The sequence below is a fragment of the Panthera pardus genome, unplaced genomic scaffold (assembly GCF_024362965.1).
Source record: "Panthera pardus isolate Hobbes unplaced genomic scaffold, ASM2436296v1 HiC_scaffold_17, whole genome shotgun sequence".
In the NCBI taxonomy this organism is placed as follows: domain Eukaryota; kingdom Metazoa; phylum Chordata; class Mammalia; order Carnivora; family Felidae; genus Panthera; species Panthera pardus.
The window spans coordinates 58,367,703-58,388,760 of NW_026526732.1; the positions used below are offsets into that span (position 1 = coordinate 58,367,703).

The 21,058-nt window shown below is 34.6% G+C and overlaps 1 long non-coding RNA gene across 1 annotated transcript in view; it reads left to right on the forward strand.

Moving 5' to 3' along the window:
- LOC109263467 (uncharacterized) overlaps nt 1-21,058 on the forward strand; it is a 143,867-nt gene that overhangs the window by 83,474 nt on the left and 39,335 nt on the right. Inside the window, exon 3 of the long non-coding RNA XR_002078223.2 lies at nt 20,426-20,551. This is a non-coding gene — a long non-coding RNA (uncharacterized LOC109263467). The remainder of the gene's footprint in view (nt 1-20,425; nt 20,552-21,058) is intronic.

Consider the following 21,058-nt stretch of genomic DNA (forward strand, 5'->3'; position numbering starts at 1 on the left):
CTTTATGATTAAGATATGTTTGCTTATTTTGTATATACTTTTTATTTGTAAGAGTTCAACATATCAAAAGAAAAAAAAAGACTAGTGTAGTGAGCTCAATGTACTCATTATCCTGCTGCAACAACTACTACCACAAGCAGGATTTAACCTATGCCCCCATCAACTTCATCTCTACCACATAATATTTCAAAGTAAATTTCAGACATTATGTGGCATTTTATCAGTAAATATTTTAGTAAAATCTCTTGAAGACAAACCCCTTTAAAATGTCTCCATAATATCATCATCAAATCTAAAACTAACAATTACAATTGATTTTTTTTGCCCTATTTCCCCAGCTAAGTCATGTTTAAGGCAGTGTTTCTCAAATACTTATGTGTATATAAATCACCCAAAGACCTTATTAAAAACGCACATTTTGATTCAGGAGTTCTGCAGCGGGATATGAAAATCCTCCATGTTATTTTATTGTTCCTTATCACACTTTGACTTTGGAAAGCATGTTAAACTTACAGAAGGATTGCAAGAAAGTATACAAAATTCCCATATGCCCTTCATAAGACTTCCTGATTTTTAATATTTTACTGCAGTTGCTGTCTCTTTTTTTTTATAACTTGTTTTATTTTTTATTTTTTTAAATTTACTTCCAAATTAGCATATAGTGCAACAATGATTTCAGGAGTAGATTCCTTAGTGCCTCTTACCCATTTAGCCCATCCCCCCTCCCACAACCCCTCCAGTAAACCTGTTTGTTCTCCATATTTATGAGTCTCTTCTGTTTTGTCCCCCTCCCTGTTTTTATATTATTTTTGTTTCCCTTCCCTTAGGTTGTTCTGTTTTGTCTCTTAAAGTCCTCATTGAGTGAAGTCCTATGATTTTTGTCTTTCTCTGACTGAATAATTTCACTTAGCATAATATCCTCCAGTTCCATCCACGTAGTTGCAAATGGCAAGATTTCATTCTTTTTGATTGCTGAGTAATACTTCATTTTATATATATATATATATATATATATATATATATATATACACCACATCTTCTTTGTCCATTCATCCATAGATGGACATTTGGGCTCTTTCCATACTTTGGATATCTTGATAGTGATGCTATAAACATGGGGGTGCATGTGTCCCTTGGAAATATCACACCTGTATCCTTGGATAAATGCCCAGTAGCGAAATTGCTGGGTCGTAGGGTAGTTCTATTTTTAGTTTTTTGAGGAACCTCCATACTGTTTCCCAGAGTGTCTGCACCAGCTTGCATTCCCACCAACAATGTAAAAGAGATCCTCTTTCTCTGCATCCTCGCCAACATCTGTTGTTGCCTGAGTTGTTAATGTTAGCCATTCTGACAGGTATATGGTGGTTATGTCATTGTGGTTTTGATTTGTATTTCCCTGATGATGAGTGATGTTGAGCATTTTTTCATGTGTCAGTTGGCCATCTGGATGTCTTCTTTGGAGAAGTGTCTATTCATGTCTTTTGCCCATTTCTTCACTGGATTATTTGGGGTTTTTTTTGGTGTGGAGTTTGACAAGTTCTTTATAGATTTTGGATAGTAACTCTTTATTAGATATGACATTTGCAACTATCTTTTCCCATTCTGTCAGTTGCCTTTTAGTTTTGCGGATTTTTTCCTTCGCTGTGCAGAAGCTTTTTATTTTGATGAGGTTCCAGTAGTTCATTTTTGCTTTTGTTTCCCTTGCCTCCAGAGACATGTTGAGTAAGAAGTTGCTGTGGCCAAGATCAAAGAGGTTTTTGCCTGCTTTCTTCTCAAGGATTTTGATGGCTTACATTGTCTTACATTGAGGTCCTTCATCCATTTTGAGTTTATTTTTGTGTATGGTGTAAGAAAGTGGTCCAGCTTCATTCTTCTGCATGTTGCTGTCAAGTTTTCCCAGCACCACTTGCTGAAGAGACTGTCTTTATTCCATTGGATATTCTTTCCTGCTTTGTCAAAGATTAGTTGGCCATACGTTTGTGGGTCCATTTCTGGGTTCTCTATTCTGTTCCATTGATCTGAGTGCCTGTTCTTGTGCTAGTACCATACTGTCTTGATGATGACAGCTTTGTAGTATAGCTTGAAGTCTCAGATTGTGATGCCTCCTGCTTTCATTTTCTTTTTCAAGATTGTTTTGGCTGTCCGGGGTATTTTCTGGTTCCATAAAAATTTTAGTATTATTTGTTCTAGCTCTAGCTCTGTAAAGAATGCTGGTTTTATTTTGATAGGGATTGCATTGAATATGTAGATTGTTTGGCTAGTATCAACATTTTAATAATACTGGTTCTTCCTATCCAGGAGCGTGGAATCCTTTTCCATTTTTTTTGTGTCTTCTTCAATTTCTTTCATAAGCTTTCTATAGTTTTAAGTGTATAGATTTTTCACCTCTTTGGTTAGATTTATTCCTAGGTATTTTATGGGTTGTGGTACAACTGTAAATGGGATTGATTCCTTGATTTCTCTTTCTGTCACTTCATTGTTGGTGTATAGGAATGCACCTGATGTTGGTGCATTGATTTTTATATCCTGCAACTTTGCAGAATTCATGAATCAATTATAGCAGTTTTTTGGTGGGATCTTTTGGGTTTTCCATATAGAGTATCATGTCATCTGTGAAGAGTGAAAGTCTGACCTCCTGCTGGCCGATTTGGATGCCTTTTATTTCTTTGTGTGGTCTGATTGCAGAGGCTAAGACTTCCAATACTATGTTGAATAACAGTGGTGAGAGTGGTCATCCCCGTCTTGTTCCTGACCTTAGGGGGAAAGCTCTCAGTTTTTCCCCATTGAGGATGATATTAGCATGGAGTCGTTCATATATGGCTTTTATGATCTCGACATATGATCCTTCTATCCCTAATTTCTTGAGGGTTTTTATCAAGAAAGGATGCTGTATTTTGTCAAATTCTTTCTCTGCATCTATTGAGAGGATCATATGATTCTTGTCCTTTCTTTTATTCATGTGATGAATCACGTTAATTGTTTTGCAGATATTGAACCAGCCCTGCATCCCGGGTATAAATCCCACTTGGTCGTGGTGAATAATTTTATTAATGTATTGTTGAATCTGTACTGGCTAATATCTTGCTGAGGATGTTTGCCTCCATGTTCATCAGGGAAATTGGTCTATAGTTCTCCTTTTTAGTGGGTATCTGTCTGGTTTTGGAATCAAGGCAATGTTGGCTTCATAGAAAGAGTTTGGAAGTTTTCCTTCCATTTCTATTTTTTGGAACAGCTTAAGAGAATAGATGTTAACTCTTCCTTCAATGTTTGGAAGAATTCCCCTGGAAAGCCATCTGGCCCTGGACTCTTGTTTTTTGGCACATTTTTGATTACTAATTTGATTTCCCTACTGGCTATGGGTGTGTTCAAATTTTCTATTTCTTCCTGTTTCAGTTTTGGTAGTGTATATGTTTCTAGGAATTTATCCATTTCTTCCAGATTGCCCATTTTTTTGGCATAAAACTACTCATAATATTCTCATATTATTATTTTTATTTCTGCTGTGTTGGTTGTGATCTCTCCTCTTTCATTCTTGATTTTATTTATTTGGGCCCTTTCTTTTTTCTTTTTGATCAAACTGGCTAGTGGTTTATTTTTTCAAAGAACAAGTTTCTGGTTTCATTAATCTCTTCTACTGTTTTTGTTTTTGTTTTTTTTTTTTTTTTTTTTGGTTTCGATAGCATTAATTTCTGCTCTAATCTTTGTTATTTCCTGTCTTCTGCTGGTTTTGGGTTTATTTGCTATTCTTTTTCCAGTTCTTTAAGGTGTAAGGTTAGGTTGTGTATCTGAGATCTTTCTTCCTTCTTTAGGAAGGCCTGGATTACTATATGCTTTCCTCTTATGACTGCCTTTGCTGCATCCCAGAAGTTTTGGGTTGTGGTGTTATCATTTTCATTGGCTTGAATATACTTCTTAATTTCCTCTTTAAGTTCTTGGTTAGCCCATTCATTCCTTAGGAGGAAGTTCTTCAGTTTCCAAGTATTTGTCACCTTTCCAATTTTTTTCTTGTGATTGATTTCAAGTTTCATAGTGTTATGGTCTAAAAATATGCACGGTATGATCTCTATCTTTTTGTACATACTTAGGGGTGACTTGTGTCCCAGTATATGGTCTATTCTGGAGAACATTCCATTTGAACTAGAGAAGAATGTATATTCTACTGCTTTAGGATGAAATGTTCTGAATATATCTGTTAAGGCCATCTGGTCCAGTGTGTCATTCAAAGCCATTGTTTCCTTGTTGATTTTTGATTAGATTATCTGTCCATTGCTGTGAGTGGGGTGTTGAAGTCTCCTACTATGATGGTATTACTATCGATGAGTTTCTTTATGTTTGTGATTAATTGATTTATATATTTGTGTTTTCCCACATTTGGTGCATAAATGTTTACAATTGTTAGGTCTTCTTGGTGGACATACCCCTTAATTATAATATAATGCCCTTATGCATCTCTTGATACAGTCTTTATTTTAAAGTCTACATTGTCTGATATAAGTATGGTTACTCCGGCTTTCTTTTGTTGACCATTAGCGTGATAGATGGTTCTCCATCCCCTTATTTTCAATCTGAAGGTGTCTTTAGGTCTAAAGTGGGTCTCTTGTAAACAGCATACAGATGGATCTTGTTTTCTTATCCATTCTGTTACCCTATGTCTTTTGATTGGAGCTGTTAGTCCATCGACATTTAGAGTCAGTACTGAAAGATATGAATTTATTGCCTTTATGATGCTTGTTAGATTGGACTTTCTGGTGGGGTTCTGTGGTCCTTTCTAATCTTTGTTGCATTTGGTATTTATTTATTTATTTATTTATTTATTTGTTTGTTTATTTGTTTCTCTCTCTATGTATATTTTTTACATCTTTTCTCCCCTCAGAGAGTCCCCTTTAAAATTTCTTGCAGGGCTGGCTTAGTGGTCACAAACCCCTTTAATTTTTGTTTTTCTGGGAAGATTTTTATCTCTACTTCTATTTTGAATGACAGCCTTGCTGGGTAAAGAATTCTTGGCTGCATATTTTTTCTGATTCAGCACATTGAATATATCCTGCCGCTCCTTTCTGGCCTGCCAAGTTTCTGTGGATAGGTCAGCTGCAAACGGGATCTGTCTTCCCTTGGAGGTTAGGGGCTTTTTTTCCCTTGCTGCTTTCATAATTCTCTCCTTGTCTGAGTATTTTATGAATTTGACTACGATATGCCTTGTTGATGGTCGGTTCTTGTTGAATCTAAAGGGGGCACTCTGTGCTTCCTGAATTTGGATGTCTGTGTCTTTCCCCAGGTCAGGAAAGTTTTCTGCTATGATTTGCTCACATAACCCTTCTACCCCTATTTCTCTCTCTTCCTCTTCTGGGACCCCTATGATTCTGATGTTGTTCCTTTTTAATGAGTCACTGATTTCTCTAATTCTTAAATCGTGCTCTTTTGCCTTAATCTCCCTCCTTTTTTCTGCTTCATTATTCTAAGTTTGTCCTCTATATCGCAGATTCTCTGCCTCACCCATTCATGCCCCCACTGCATCCATCCATGTTTGAAGCTCAGTTATAGCATTTTTTATTTCATTCTATTTTTTACTTGTTTTATCTCCGCAGAAAGGGATTCTAATCTATTTTCGACTCCAGCTAAAATTCTTATTATTGTGATTCTAAATTCTGGTTCAGACATCTTGCTTGTATCTGTGTTGGTTAAATCCCTGGCTGTCGTTTCTTTGTGCTCTTACTTTTGGGGTGAATTCCTTCGTTTGTCATTTTGAAGGGAGTAAAAGGAATTAATGAGGTAGAAAAATTAAAATTAAAATTAAAAAATGTTAAATTAAAAAATTACACACACGCACACAAATCTAATAAATGATGCTAGATCCTCGGTGTGTTTTGGTCTGGGTGTTGAAAGTAGTTTGACAGATTAGATAAAAAAAGGGGAAGGGGAAACAGAAATCTTTGAGATTTTGAAAAAAATGAATACACTGAAGTACACTAAAGTGAGATGATGGGAGTAAAATATTATTTGAAAAAAAACACACAAAAGTAAAGAATATAATAGAAAAAATTAAAGGAAAATATTTTTAATAAAAATCGAAAGTAAAAATGAAGTTTTTCTTCATTTAAGAAACATAAAAGAAACAAAAAAGAGAAAAAAGAAAAATAAAATAAAAAGGAAATCGTTTGAAAATTTGAAAAGGGGAATACACTGAAGTAGACTAAACTGAAATGATGGAAGAAAGGTAGAATTTGAAAAAATTTACACAAAGTAAAAAATATAGGAACAAAATTAAAGAAAAATATTTTTAAGAAAAATTGAAAATAAAAATATTTTCTTTCTGTATTCAAGAAAAAGAAAAGTAGTGTAAAAGAGAAAAAAATAAAGAAAGAAAATTGAATAGATGGACCTGCTAACAGATTGAATAAGACTGAAATTACTTCGTTTTCCCCTAGAAGTCAGACTATGTAGTGCTTTATAGTCCATAAACTAAGTAGGCGGTGAGACTTGTGTTCTTGAAGAGCAAGTTTGGCCCAGTTGGCCGGGATCAGTGTAACGGTTCCGTTCTCCACTAGATGGCGCTGCTAGCCTACTGGAGTGGATTGTTGGGGCCTTCATAGGTGTGTATGCGCATGCGCGGGAGCAGTGAAAATGGTGTCACCCAGCTAATCGGTCTCTAGTATCAGAACTCTTTTCTCCCTGATCAGCAATTATGCACCGTCCTCTGTCTTCAGCTTTCGTACACGCCCCGCTTCTTCACTGTCTGTGACCAAGCCCCAGGCAGTACTTCTCTCCTGAGTTTTGTCTCAGGTGCAGCTGTTTTCCCCAGCCCCTTTCTTCTGAAGGACTGCGGCTTTGACCTGTTCCACCCCTCTGTGGTAGGGTCTCACTGAGCAATGACCGAATGTCAGCTGCACCCAGGAACGCTTGCTGGACCCTGCTGCTGCCAGTGCCCCAAGACTGTGGCCAGGTGCCAGCCCGCCCCAGAAAAAGTTCACGAGATAGGGTAGCAGCAGCGTTTCAAGGATTATGGAAAATCACAACACACATCTGGCACCAGGCTTCACCCTTAATGACCTTGTTCCAGCACCAGTGAATGTGGCCATTTTCTGGGGTCTGCTGGGACCAGGTGGTTTCAACAGTCTCTACCAAATGCCCTTCCAGCAGTGAAACTGCTTTTCCCCGTGTGGCCCGAAAACCTCCCTGACCCCACTCTGTTCCTGGGGATTTGCTCTTCCCACCAGAGCACCTCCAGGTATCGAGCTGCAGATTTGCAGCCTTTGTGCTCCCCTTGTTTACAGTCTTAATGGAATTTAAACCCTCTCATTTCTCCTTTCTCCCTTTTTAGTTTAGTCCCTGTGGCTGTTTCCAATTTTCCACTTTCTCTCCAGCTGCTTTTAGGGAGGGGTGCTTTTCCTGTATTCTCCCCCCTCCCCCCACCCCGTTTCCATCCTCTCTCCTCCTGCAAAAGTGGCTTCCTGCCCACCACAGGCTTCTCTCTCCCCAAGTTCACCTCTCCGTGCCACGTACCTGCTGAATTCTTTGGTTCAGGTTGTGAAGATTGTGTTAATCCTCCAATCAATTTTCTAGGTGTGTAGGATGGTTTAGTGTTGGTCTGGCTGTATTTCATGGACGTGAGACACAAAAAACTTCCATGCTGTTCTGCCATCTTGACTTCTCCTGTCTCTCTCTTTTAATCTCTCTCTCTCACTTTCTCTCTATACATCTTTATAAATTTCTGAAGTATATAAAAAATCAAACACAGTCCATGATAATCCTTAAAATACGTCCTGTTTAGTTCCTGAAAACAAGTGTACTCTTTCCATAACTATTAAAATCAACCAAGTCCTTACATAACACCTATCAAAATCAGAAAATTAACACTGATAGTATACTACCATCTGAAGATACCCCCTCCATTTCTGGTACAAGATTAAATCCAAAGTTACACGTTGCATATAAGTGTCATGCCTTTTAGTTAACTTCTTCATTCTGGAAATGTTCCTCAATCTTCCCTTGTTTTTTTTTTTTTTTTTTTTTTTCTTGTCTTTGTCTTGGATACTTTGAAAGAGTACAGGCTACTTACTTTGTAGAATATGTCTCATGTGTTCCATGATTAGACTAGATACACATTTGAGTAGTACTACCATAGAAATTATGCAGTCTGCTTCTCTGTCATATAGTGTATCAACACACATTCAGTGACGATGTGCCACGTGACTCATGATATTAGTTTTCATTATTTGGTTAATGTGTTGCCTATAAAATACCCACACTTGATAGTTAATTATAAATATTTTTTTGTGGGGTGATAGTTTGAGTATATATAAATGTTCTATTCTCACAAAATATATGACAAATTATTTTAGGGGTAATTTTACATCAAAAAATTTATTCTGATGTTTACATGAATCCATTATTACCATGGTGATTGTCTGATGGTGCTTTTCTAATTAAGTCATTTCTCCATTTTATTAGTTGACATTCTACTGACATGTAGAATATTTGTTTCTTTGTTTCTAACTTTTTTGGATTAGTTTGGACTCCTAAATTCCTCTTTTTATTTAGTGATGTGTGATTCTTCACTCATTATTATTTCTTTGGTGCTCAAAATTTCCCATTTTTAGTCAGTTCCTATCCCTGTTTGACCTGTCCCAACATTCTTGCAGCCTTTTCTTACTTTCTGCACAACAAGATATTCCAGGATCACCACCTTACGCTATGCTTGCCCCAGCTCTGTAATCAGCCACTTATTGCCAAGAATCTCTGGTTCCTATAGCTGTGTGTAGTGTTTGGTACTTCAGTGTCATCAATTATAAGTCTTCAATAACTATTAGTAGAGTTAAAAGTGTTGGAAAGCAATTATTTTGGGATAATGGTTTATTAATATAAATAAAATATTAATATTATAAATATATTATCATTTATATTTTTAAGTAATATAATCTCATGTATAAATGAAACCATTTCTAATTATTTAAAATGTATATTAAATGTGGAAACACCTGTAACAGTTGTGAGGAGAAAATGATGTATATAATTATTAATAAGGAAGGGAAACTAGCTAAACATAGTTGACAGAAACTAAATTTTTGAAACTTGATACTATTTTTAATTACAGTAGATAAATCTTTAATCTGAAAAATAGGTTCTTACAAATTTTTCATATGCTTATGATAAAGTAATGCATGTCTTGATAAGTAATTAAAGGATAGCATCTGATCACTTTGAGTTAAACATTTTTATAAGAAAAAAGCTATTAAAATTAATCCAAATGACCAAAATAATAGTTTAAAAGAAATACATGCTCTAATTTGTTAAACTGTAACCTTTTCTATATTAGAAAAATACTTTGACACAAACACTTTACAAATGTCAGCAGAAAATCTATACTTCATTTCTTCACATTGGTTTTGTGACATTGTGTTTGCTGATATTCGACAAGGGATAAGTTGGGATTGATTTCTTCTGCCAGTGCTCTTTTCTATTGTATTATGGGAAATTAAAGGGCTGAAATGAACTGAGTCCCTTACAACCCCATAGTCACTCATGTGGGCAGACCTACAAAAGGTAAAACCCATGTGCGTTCTGGGTCTTAAAGGTCAGTAGAAAGTTTAGGAATAGCACATCAGTTTAAATTGAAGAAATTATCAAAATTTTAAAGTCTGTGAAGAAGACAAGTATTTCATGAATACTTTTTAAAAATGATTTCAAAATCAAAATGGATTTTATCTCTTGGGTGAGGTATTATGAACCTACTCCCAGGCTCTCCCTAGAGAAGATACATCCAAAATTAAAAATTAAAATCTACCCATCATCCCTATAGAGCATGAAAATCTTAAAGGAAATCACAGAGGATTAAAATACATTTATATGTATTTATTTGCATGTATGATATATAACATTACATTACTTTCAGGGGTACAGCTTAGTGATTTGACATGTCTAGACATCATGCTATACTCACCAGAAATGTAGCTACCCTATCACCATACAGTGCTATTACAGTATCATTGACTATATTCTCTGTGATGTACCTTTCATTCCAGTGACTTATTAATTGATCAGTGGGTGTTTGTGTCTACCACTCCCCTTCATCCATTTTGCTAATTTCCCTACTACCCTTGTTTCTGGTGACCATCAGTTTTTTCTCTGTATTTATAGGCCTTAGTCAGCTTTTGGTTTGTGTATTCATTTGTTTTTTTTAGAGTCCACCTATGAATGATATTATACAGTATTTGTATTTCTCTCTGTGATTTATTTTACTTAGCATAATACTTTCTAGGTCCATCCATGTTTTTGCAAATGTCTAGATCTCATCCCTTTTTATAGCTGTACAATAGTCCATTATATATTAAAATATATTTTTAATTTTTAAAAATGCTTTATTTTATTTTTAATATTTTGAAAAATCTCAACAAATTTAATTTTCCAGATGTAAAATCAACAAGAAAATTTTTTTACTTGAAACATACTTCAGAATACTTGTTCCTAAAGGATAGAAACAAGTGTATATATATATATATATATATATATATATATATATATATATATAAAACATTCCATTCAAGGAATATAACTACACATTTTCCTCCAGAAGAATAGACACAGAAGAATCCCTGGTTTAATTAAAGAGATATAATGGATATTACCAACTTAAGAAAACTGAAATCATACCAAGTATATTTTCTAACGACAATTGTATAAAACTAAAGATCAACAATAAAACAAAACTGGAAAATCTACAATGCAAATATTAAATATTTTATATGCAAATATTTTTTCAATAGATAACATTTATTGAATGCCAGCTATGGACCAGGCATTGCATTATACCATCCCACCCAACCCTCTCTTCACCCCTCCCAACAGACACATGAGTAGTGCAGTTACAAAGAACCAGTTCATTCAATTTTAACCATTATTTGGACACTGACACGCCACAGTTAATTTTCCTATTATAATTAGGAATTTATTTCAATTTAATGATTTAAGGTCATATATGATTTCCTTGGAAATATTCAAGTTGATTAAAAGTTATTGTTAAGCTATATATTTTTATACATCATCTGTCTAGCTTACATGAAAGTCTGCAATAGGGTTCATAATCTGCCTTTAGCAGGGTTATAAGAGAATAGCCTCTGTTTTCATCTGGGCTGGATTCTTCTTTTTTCAGATAATGCACATACATTTTTGGATTACTCATGATTCTTTTTCTACAAGTACAGAGATTTTTTTATGTGTAAGTAAAAACTTTTTTTCCTCAAATTTTTATTTAAATTCTAGTTAATTAACATATAGTGTAATATTGGTTTCAGGAGTAGAATTTAGTAATTCATCACTTACATATAGCACCCAGTGCTCAACACAGCAAGTGCCCACCTTACTACCCATCACCCATTTAGCCCATCCCCTGCCCACCTACCTCCATCAACCCTCAGTTTGTTTTCTATAGTTAAAAGTCTGTTACAATGTGCTTCCCTCTCTTTTTTCCCCTTCTCCTATGTTCATCTGTTTTGTTTCTTAAGTTCCATATATGAGTGAAATCATGGTATTTGTCTTTCTGAGTGACTTATTTCTTTTTTTTTTTAAATTTTTTTTTTCAACGTTTTTTATTTATTTTTGGGACAGAGAGAGACAGAGCATGAACAGGGGAGGGGCAGAGAGAGAGGGAGACACAGAATCGGAAACAGGCTCCAGGCTCCGAGCCATCAGCCCAGAGCCTGACGCGGGGCTCGAACTCACGGACCGCGAGATCGTGACCTGGCTGAAGTCGGATGCTTAACCGACTGCGCCACCCAGGCGCCCCATCTGAGTGACTTATTTCATTTAGCGTAATACACTCTAGCTCCATCCATGTCATTGCAAATGTCAAGATTTCTTTCTATTTGATGGCTGAGTAATATTCTGTTATATATAATATATGTATTATATATACACATACCACATCTTCTTCAGCCATTTGGCACTTGATGAATGCTTGGACTTCTCCATAATTTGACTATTATTGATAATGCTGCTATAAACATTGGGTGGATGTATCCCTTCAAATCAGTATTTTTGTATCCTTTGGGTAAATACCTCATAGTGCAATTGCTGTGTCATAGGGTGGTATTGTTTTTAACTTGTTGAGGAACCTCCATACTGTTTTCCAGAGTGGCTGCACCAGTCTGCATTCCCACCAATAGTGTAAGAGGGTTCCCTTTTGTCCACATCCTTGTCAATATCTGTTGTTTTCCTTTGCTGTTAATTTTAGCAATTCTGACAGGTGTGAGGTGGTATCTCATCATGGTTTTGATTTGTATTTCCCTGATGATGACTGATGTTTAGCATCTTTTCTTGTGTTTGTTAGCCATCTAGACATCTTCTTTGGAAAAGTATCCATTCATGTCTTCTGCCCATTTCTTAACTGGATTATTAGTTTTTTTAGGTGTCAAGTTTGATAAGTTCTTTATAGATTTTGAATACTAACCTTTTATCTGATATGTCATTTGCAAATATCTTCTACCATTCCATAGGCTGTCTTTTAGTTTTGTTGATTATTTTCTTCACGGTGCAGAAGCTTTTTATCTTGATTAAATCCTAATAGTTCATATTTGCTTTGTTTCCCTTGCCTCTAGAGACATGTCTAGTAAGAAGTTGCTATGGCCGAGGTCAACAAGGTTGCCACCTGTGTTCTCTTGTAGGATTTTGATGGTTCTCTATCTCACATTTAGATCTTTCATGCATTTTGAATTTATTTTTGTGTATGGTGTAAGAAAGTCATCCAGGTTCATTTTTCTGCATGTCCCTGTTCAGTTTTCCCAGAAACATTTGTTGCAGAGACTGTCTTTCTTCCATTGGATACTCTTTCCTGCTCTGTTGAAGATGAGTTGACAATATATTTGTGGGTATATTTCTGGATGTTCTATTTTGTTCCTATGATCTATGTGTCTGCTTTTGTGCCAGTACCATACTGTCTAGATGACTACAGCTTTGTGATATTGCTTCAAGTCCATAATTGTGATGCCTCCAGCTTTGCTTTTCTTTTCCAAGATTGCTTTGGCTATTCAGGGTCTTTTGTGGTTCCATACAAATTTTAGAACTGTTTGTTCTAGTTCTGTGAAAACTGCTGGTGGGATATGATAGAGATTACATTAAATATGTAGATTGCTTTGGAAAATACAGACATTTTAACAATATTTCTTCTTCCAATCCATGAGCATGGAATGTTTTTCCATTTCTTTGTGTAATCTTCAATTTCTTTCATAAGTATTCTATAGTTTTTGGAGTACAGATATTTTACCTCTTTAGTTAGGTTTATCCCAAGGTATCTTGTGGGTTTTGGTGCGATTGCAAATAGGACTGATTCCTATTTTTTTGCTGCTTCATTACTGGTGTATAGAAATGCAACATATTATGTATGTTAATTTTATATCTTGTGACTTTGCTGAATTTGTGTATCGGCTTAGCAATTTTTTGGTGTAATATTTTGGGTTTTCTTTTTTTGTAAATTTTCTTTAAAAGTTTATTTATCTTGAGAGAACCATAGAGAGCATGAGCAGAGAGGAGTGAGGCTCCACACGGTCAATGCACAGAGTCTGACATGGGGCTCAAACGCATGAAACTGTGAGATCATAACCAGAGCTGAAGTCAATAGTCAGATGCTTAACTAACTGAGCAACTTAGGTGCCCCATCTTTTGGGTTTTCTACAGAGTATCATGTTGTCTGCCAATAGTGAAAGTTTGATTTCTTCCTTGCTGATTTGGGTGCCTTGTATGTATTTTTGTTGTCTGATTGCTGAGTCTAGGACTGCCAGAACTATGTTAAATAACAGTGGTGAGAATGAACATCCTTGTCTGGTTCCTGACTGTGGAGGAAAAGCTCTCAGTTTTTCCACATTGAGGATGATATTTGAGGTGGGTCTTTCATACATGGTCTTTATGGTGTTGAGGTGTGTTCCCTCTACCCTTACATTGTTTAGGGTTTTTAACAAGAATGGATGATTTTTTGTCAAATGCTTTTTCTGCATATATTGACAGGATCATATGGTTACTGTCCTTTTTTTTTTATTAATGTGGTGTATCACGTTGATTGATTTGTGGATGCTGAACTATATCTGCAGCTCAAGAATAAATCCCACTTGATCATGGCGAATGATTTTTTTTAATGTACTGTTGAATTTGATTTGCTAGTATGCTGTTGAGAATTTTTGCATCTATGTTTATCAGAGATATTGGCCTATAATTCTTCTTTCTTAGGGGGGTCTTTGATTTTTGAATCAAGGTAATACTGGCCTCATAGAATGAGGTTGGAAGTTTTCCTTCCATTTCTATTTTTTGGAACAATTTTAGAAGAATAGGTATTAAATCTTCTTTAAATGTCTTGTTGAATTTCCCTTAGAAGCCAGCCATCTGGCTCTGGACTTTTGTTTGTCAGGAGATTTTTGATTACTGATTCAATTTTGCTGCTCTTATGGATCTGTTTAAATTTTATATTTCTTCCTGTTTCACTATGTTAGTTTTTATGTTTCTAGGAATTTATCCATTTCTTTCAGATTGTCCAACTTGTTGGCATATAATTTTTTGTCATATTCTCTTGTAATTGTATTTCTATGGCATTGGTTATGATCTAGCCTCTTTCATTTGTGATTTCACTTATTTGGGTCCTTTCTCTTTTCTTTTTTATAAGTCTAGCTAGGGGGATATAAATTTTATTAATCCTTTCAGAAAACCAGCTCTTAGTTTCATTGATCTGTTGTACTCTTTTTTTGTCTGTTTTTTTATCTACATCATTTATTTCTTTTCTAATATTTATTTAATTTCCCTTCTTATGGATTTAGGGTTTATTTGCTCTTCCTTTTCTCACTCCTTTGGGTATAAGATTAGATTGTGTGTTCGAGATTTTTCTTGCTTCTTGATGACCTGTATTGCTATATATGTTCCTCTTATGAGCACCTTTGCTGCATCCTAAAGGTTCTCTACTGTAATGTTTTCATTTTCATTTGCTTTCATGTTTGTTTGTTTTTTAAGTTTCTTCTTTAATTTACTGATTAACTCCTCCATTCTTCAGTAGGATGTTCTTTTACCTCCATGTATTTATGGTCTTTCCAATTTTTTTTATTATGGTTGACTTTAAGTTTCATAGCATTGTGATCTAAAAATATGTGTGGTATGATCTCAATCTTTTTGCATCTGTTGAAGCCTGATTTGTGACCCAGTGTGTGGTCTATTCTGAAGAATATTCTATGGGCACTCAAAAAGAATGTGTATTCTGCTGTTTTGGATGAAATGTTCTGAATATATCTGCTCAGTCCATCTGGTCCGGTGTGTCATTCAAAGCCATTGTTTTCTTGTTGATTTCCTGCTTAGGTGATCTGTCCATTGCTTTAAGTGGGGTGTTAACGTCCCTATTATTATATTGTTATCAATGATTTTCTATACATTTGTTGTTAATTGATTTATCTATTTGGGTGTTCCAAGTTGGGGACATAAGGGCCTCCTACTCCATCATCTTAACTCCTGATAATATTCCATAACTTATGGGATACAGCAAAAGCAGAGGTTAGAGTGAAATTTATAACTATAAATGCTTGTATTAAGAAATATTGTTCAAATAAACAACATTATACCAAAAGGAACTAGAAAGGAAAAAAAAAAAAAACTTAGCTGAAATTAGTAGAGGAAGGAAACAACAAAGAGAAATCAGAAATGAATAAAATAGAGACCAGAATAAATGATAACATAACTTTGAAAGTAATGCCCAGTTTTTCCAAAAAAATAAACAAAATTGGCAATGCTTTAACTACATTAAACTAAAGAGAGAGAGAGAGAAGACTCAAAAACCAAAATGAGAAATGAAAGAGAAAACAATACAACAAATACCACAGAAATACATAATGTGGTAACAGATTCCTGTAAACAATGATAGAGTAACAAATCAGATAACTTAAAAAAAAAGATAATTCCTAAAAATGTATGTTATCAGGCTTGAATCAAGAACCAATCAGGAGTGGACAACCCAGCATCTAGAGCTATCAAGCCAATAAGAGTAAACCTGAGAAGGAACAAGGGAGAAGGGAAGGGAGAGCTGCCCAGAACCTTATAAAACAAGGACCCTTGCCTATTGTCCTCAGGCATTCACTTTCAAATGTCCCCTCTCTGTAAAGAGAGCTTTCCTACTATTCTTCCTTTCTAATCTTATACTCTAATAAACTTCTGCCTGCTGCTCATTTTGTGTCCACCTCTTCATTCTTCAAAGCAGCAAGACAACAAATCCCGGGTACTATGGTAACAAATCCCAGGTATTGTGGTAAAAAGTCCTGCAACACCTTCAGATTAACAGTGAAGGTATGGTGAAACATTTATCATGCAAATGAATGTCAAAAGAAAGCCAGAGTAGCAATACTTATACTGGACAAGACTTTTTTGTTCTTGTATTATTTTTATGCTGCTTTGGTATCAGGGTAATACTGGCCTCATAATGATTCTGAATGTGTCCCCTGTATTCTATTATTTGTAAGATTTTGATAAAATATTTGTATATAATGGGAAAATCCAACATAAAAGAAGTAGTGTATTTAATTGCTGGCAGTGGCCAGCAAACCCTGCACGGATGGATGAAGATTACTCCACACTTTGCTAAGAAAGAGGAGAAGGCATGGGGATCAACGTTCGCAGATGAAGACCCCATTTGCCTCACATGTACTCTCATTTGTTGCAGTGTCAGGCCAATCACAAATCTCAGTTGGCTTGTTGTGTACAATGTATAGATAACGGAGTTCCCCAAGGACTGCTGAAACAAGGCATTCTGCAGTCAGGGCAGTTAAAGGCAGCCCTTCAGCATTCCAAGAGACCCATGTCCCTCCCAAGCTTAACTGCAGCACACCAGAAATGTCTATGTTACATTTTAGCCAGCCAAGCAATATATATAATCTCCTCATCCTCAGTAATAACTCCAACGTTTAATCACTGCAAGGAAAATTTAACATAGATAGGATAGAGAATAATGGATGTATATTACCTCAAGGGTCATTAAAATTCAATTAATTTTTGGTGAAAATCTAAATTGTCACAGCTTTTTTATGAAAATAAATTTAGTAATATATCTCAATCAAATGGAAGAATATATATGTTCTTTAATACAGAATTTTAATTACTAGAAATATGCCATTTGTAGCTACTTACAAAGTATGCTGTCATATATATATCTTGAGATGTTCATTGCAATATATTTTGATTAGCAGAAACAATATTCAATTCCATTTATATAGAAATGTTTAAATAAATGTTACACCAATACAAAGAAATGGTATGCAGCTAGTAAAAAACAAAGGCCTTAAAGGGAAAAATTTCCAAAATATATAATACTTACTATCAGTAAAAGCAAGATGTAGAATGATATGTTAAATGTGCTTACTTCTGAATGAAAAATAGATATACAATATGAAATATTTCAGTTATATGTACAACTTTAGAAGGATATAGGGATTACCTTTGGGAAGAAAGACTGTGATATGGCAGGGAGGAATCTACTTCTTATTATACATAATTTTTCAAGTTGCAGTTTTCTAACTAGACAGATAGCTATTATATAAATAAATGTTTCAAATAATTTAAATGATAGAATGATTTTCAGAAAAAGGTGTTGCTAAGTGTTTGGATGATAGCTGAAATAACTAACAAATAATGTAAAGTTTCTGAAAATTGAATTGGCCTCTATTGTTCATGTATTAAGAAAAGAAGACACTGTTTAGAAGCAAGCATTGTACAGTACATAAAGTTTCATTTAAAAAAATCATAATTCAGGTGTGCCTGGGTGGCTTAGTTGGTTAAGTGTTTGACTCTTGATTTTGGCTTAGGTCATGTTTTCACAGTTTGTGAGCTTGAGTCTCGTGTCTCATGTCCGGCTCCACACTGACAGTGGGGAGCCTGCCTGAGTTCCTTTCTCTATCCCTCTCTCTCTGCCCCTCCCTGCTCACACACTCTCTCTTTCTCTCAAAAATAAATAAACTTAAAAAAATAAAAATAAAAGAAACATAGTCATATACTTGCAAGATAATAACCAGGATAATGAATAACAAAAAATATGCACAGTAAATTAATTAGATATAAATCTACATCAGAAAATATATTTGGATTATCAGTTTTAGATGGTCGCTTCAAAGGTAATAATGAGATTCAGAGAATACAAGCAAAAATGGAAATGTGCTAGATTATTCACAATTAGGTATTACTTTGTTTCATGGGCCAAATGCATTAGCATTTGTCTAACTCCTATTAAGGTCAAGATGTATGGATTTGCTCAAGTTAATAAATAAAGGCTATTCACATTAGAAATGTGTCATAGATTGACTAAGTGTTCCTTTTTGCTGTAGATATAAAAATTTATTTGTTATATTGCCTTAAGGTTTCCAATGTTATGTGTATATTCCCCTCTACCCTTTTCAAACACCCACCAATATAAATATGAATATGTCAAATAATAAGTTCCCAGGTATATGAAAGTAGGACATATCATAATTTGCTAATTAAATAAAGACTGTTATCTAATCCATATGCTTCTCAATCAAATAGATAGTGGCCCTTCATATATATGCTAAAATACAATTATTTCATCATAGAGTAGTGCATTTCACTTATTATTAAAAAATATACAAATTTTATATTTACATAAATTTAAAATTGATCCAAACACCTGCTCTAAGTTTGCTTGATATAGTTTGTCATGTGTATTGAACGATGTTCTTATGGAGTAGCTCAAAGAAATGAGATGAACTAGAAATATGGATTGAGTAAATAAAATAATGACATGCATAATTCACATATTAGCATACATTTATTTAGTTAAATTTCTTGTTTTCACCTGGAAGATAAATATGTGTGCTTTTTATTGGCAGTGGGAAACCCCAACCCATTATAGCATGAGAACTCAGCTTCCTTTTGTTTCAGGTCCATAGAGCAAGAAATGTGGAAGGGCATTTCTGTGAAGATAGGTGTGTGGGTCATAAGAACTGATTTTTAGAGTTGGGACTATGACAGCTGTCTCTACTCTGGATCCCAAGTGACAGAGGTGCATATCCATTTTATAGTGGGGTGTGGGTTTGTATGTATATGTGTGTGTGATTATAACAACCTTACAAATCATGGAAGGGGCTCATGGAGCAAGTTCTCTTGCCTAGGTCCAAGGACAGTCATGAAAAAATCTACACACATCTTGGAAATCTGGATTTGAAATATGCTGTTTTTTGTATCTATGAATAATAATGACCTAATTAAATAATAGCTTTATCATGTAGTTATTGAATTAGTACTTGATCCAAATTTTAGTGTTCTGCACATTAACTATATGCATGTAAAGTCCTCTGAAATGAATCATTTGGATGTTGTAAATGCTAAGTTCAAAAATATCACATCTTGTTAGCTTCCTGCTTTTTAGGAAAACTTTATCCGGGTTATATACTGATATTAATTTTTAAAGTGACATGGATCAATGACCAAAGAGTTTAAGTATTTATTTCCCTGGATATATATTATCCTATTGCTTAGTAGATGTCAAAGATATGATACTTACACCTTTCTGATTAAGCGCCTGTTGAACTTTAGATTGCAATAATCAAAGACTTGTTCAATTTAAATTTTAGATTATTTAAGAAGTCTTCAGCAAAAAAGACATTATAATATGGGATGATTACTGTAGATGTTATGAAAGAGGCTGTTAAATCCAGTGGGAATGTTCATCAGCATACTGTAATCAGCAACTAGAGAGAATGCTTAATTACAGTTATTTAGGTGACAAGTTGATGTAGTAGTGGTGTTGAAAGCAGAAAAGGGTGCCTGTGTTAACACTTGCAACATGTAAGAGGAAATGAAAACACGTCAATATCAACTAACGATCTCATGATATGACTGTTCATATTGATTTCTCTTATTCTATAAATTCCAAAAGTAATTCTCACTACTACTTGCTTAAATGTTTCTGAGAGAAACAGTATTTTGTATGAGAAGTAAAATCTTAGATATTAAAGAAAGCTTATTTTATTTTATTTTATTTTATTTTATTTTAATGACTTACCTAGTGTTTAGTCATTACAAAATAACATTGATTTGACTAGTGCCTTAATTCACCTTCTTGGTAGTATAGAACACATGCAATTATTTCTGATTTGTTAAGGAGAACTCTATCATAATCTATGCTTTTAAAAGGAGAACTCTTTAAAATTCTCAATCATTTATCATTCATATTATTTATAAGTCAACTTTATAAATCTAATGACCATTGTATTATTTATTAGTTTCTTATGGCTGCTGTAACATATGATTTCAAACTGTGTGGCTGGAAAAAAACACACATTCATTCTCTCAGTTCCATAGGCCAAAGTCTGAAATGAAGGTGTTGACAAGGCGGCAATCTCACTAACTCCAGGAGAGATTTTATTCCTTCTCTTCTCTTTGTATCTTTCCTCTATGTCTCTTATAGGACACTTGGACATTTCCTACGAGACACTTGACATTGAATTTAAGGCCTACCGGATAACCCAGGATAATCTCCCCTCTCAAGATCCTTAAATGAATTCAACCTGTCAATACTCATCTATCCAATAAGGTAATGTTCATACATTTCAGAGATTAAGAGATGGATATATCTTTTTGGCCATGATTCATTCCACTAAACTGGCTTTTCTTATGATAGTTTAATTGATATATATTTTTATTAGGAATAAAGTGGAGTTTTGGAAAGCAGATTCTAGCAATATATGACAGATTAATTAACTGAATATGATGTACATTTAGAAACCATAATAATGACACATTTTATTTTATTTATTTTATTTTTTTAACATTTGTTTATTTTTGAGAAACAGAGAGACAGAGCACAAGCAAGAGAAGGGGCAAAGAGAGAGGGAGACACAGAATCTGAAGTAGGCTCCAGGCTCTGAGCTGTCAGCATAGAGCCCGATACGGGGCTTTAACCCACAAACTGTGAGATCATGACCTGAACCAAAGTCAGATGCTTAACCAGCTGAGCCACTCAGGAGCCCCAATAATGACATATCTTCATATTGAGAAGGAATGCTAATATGAAGTATATTTCTGGGTTACAATTAATTCC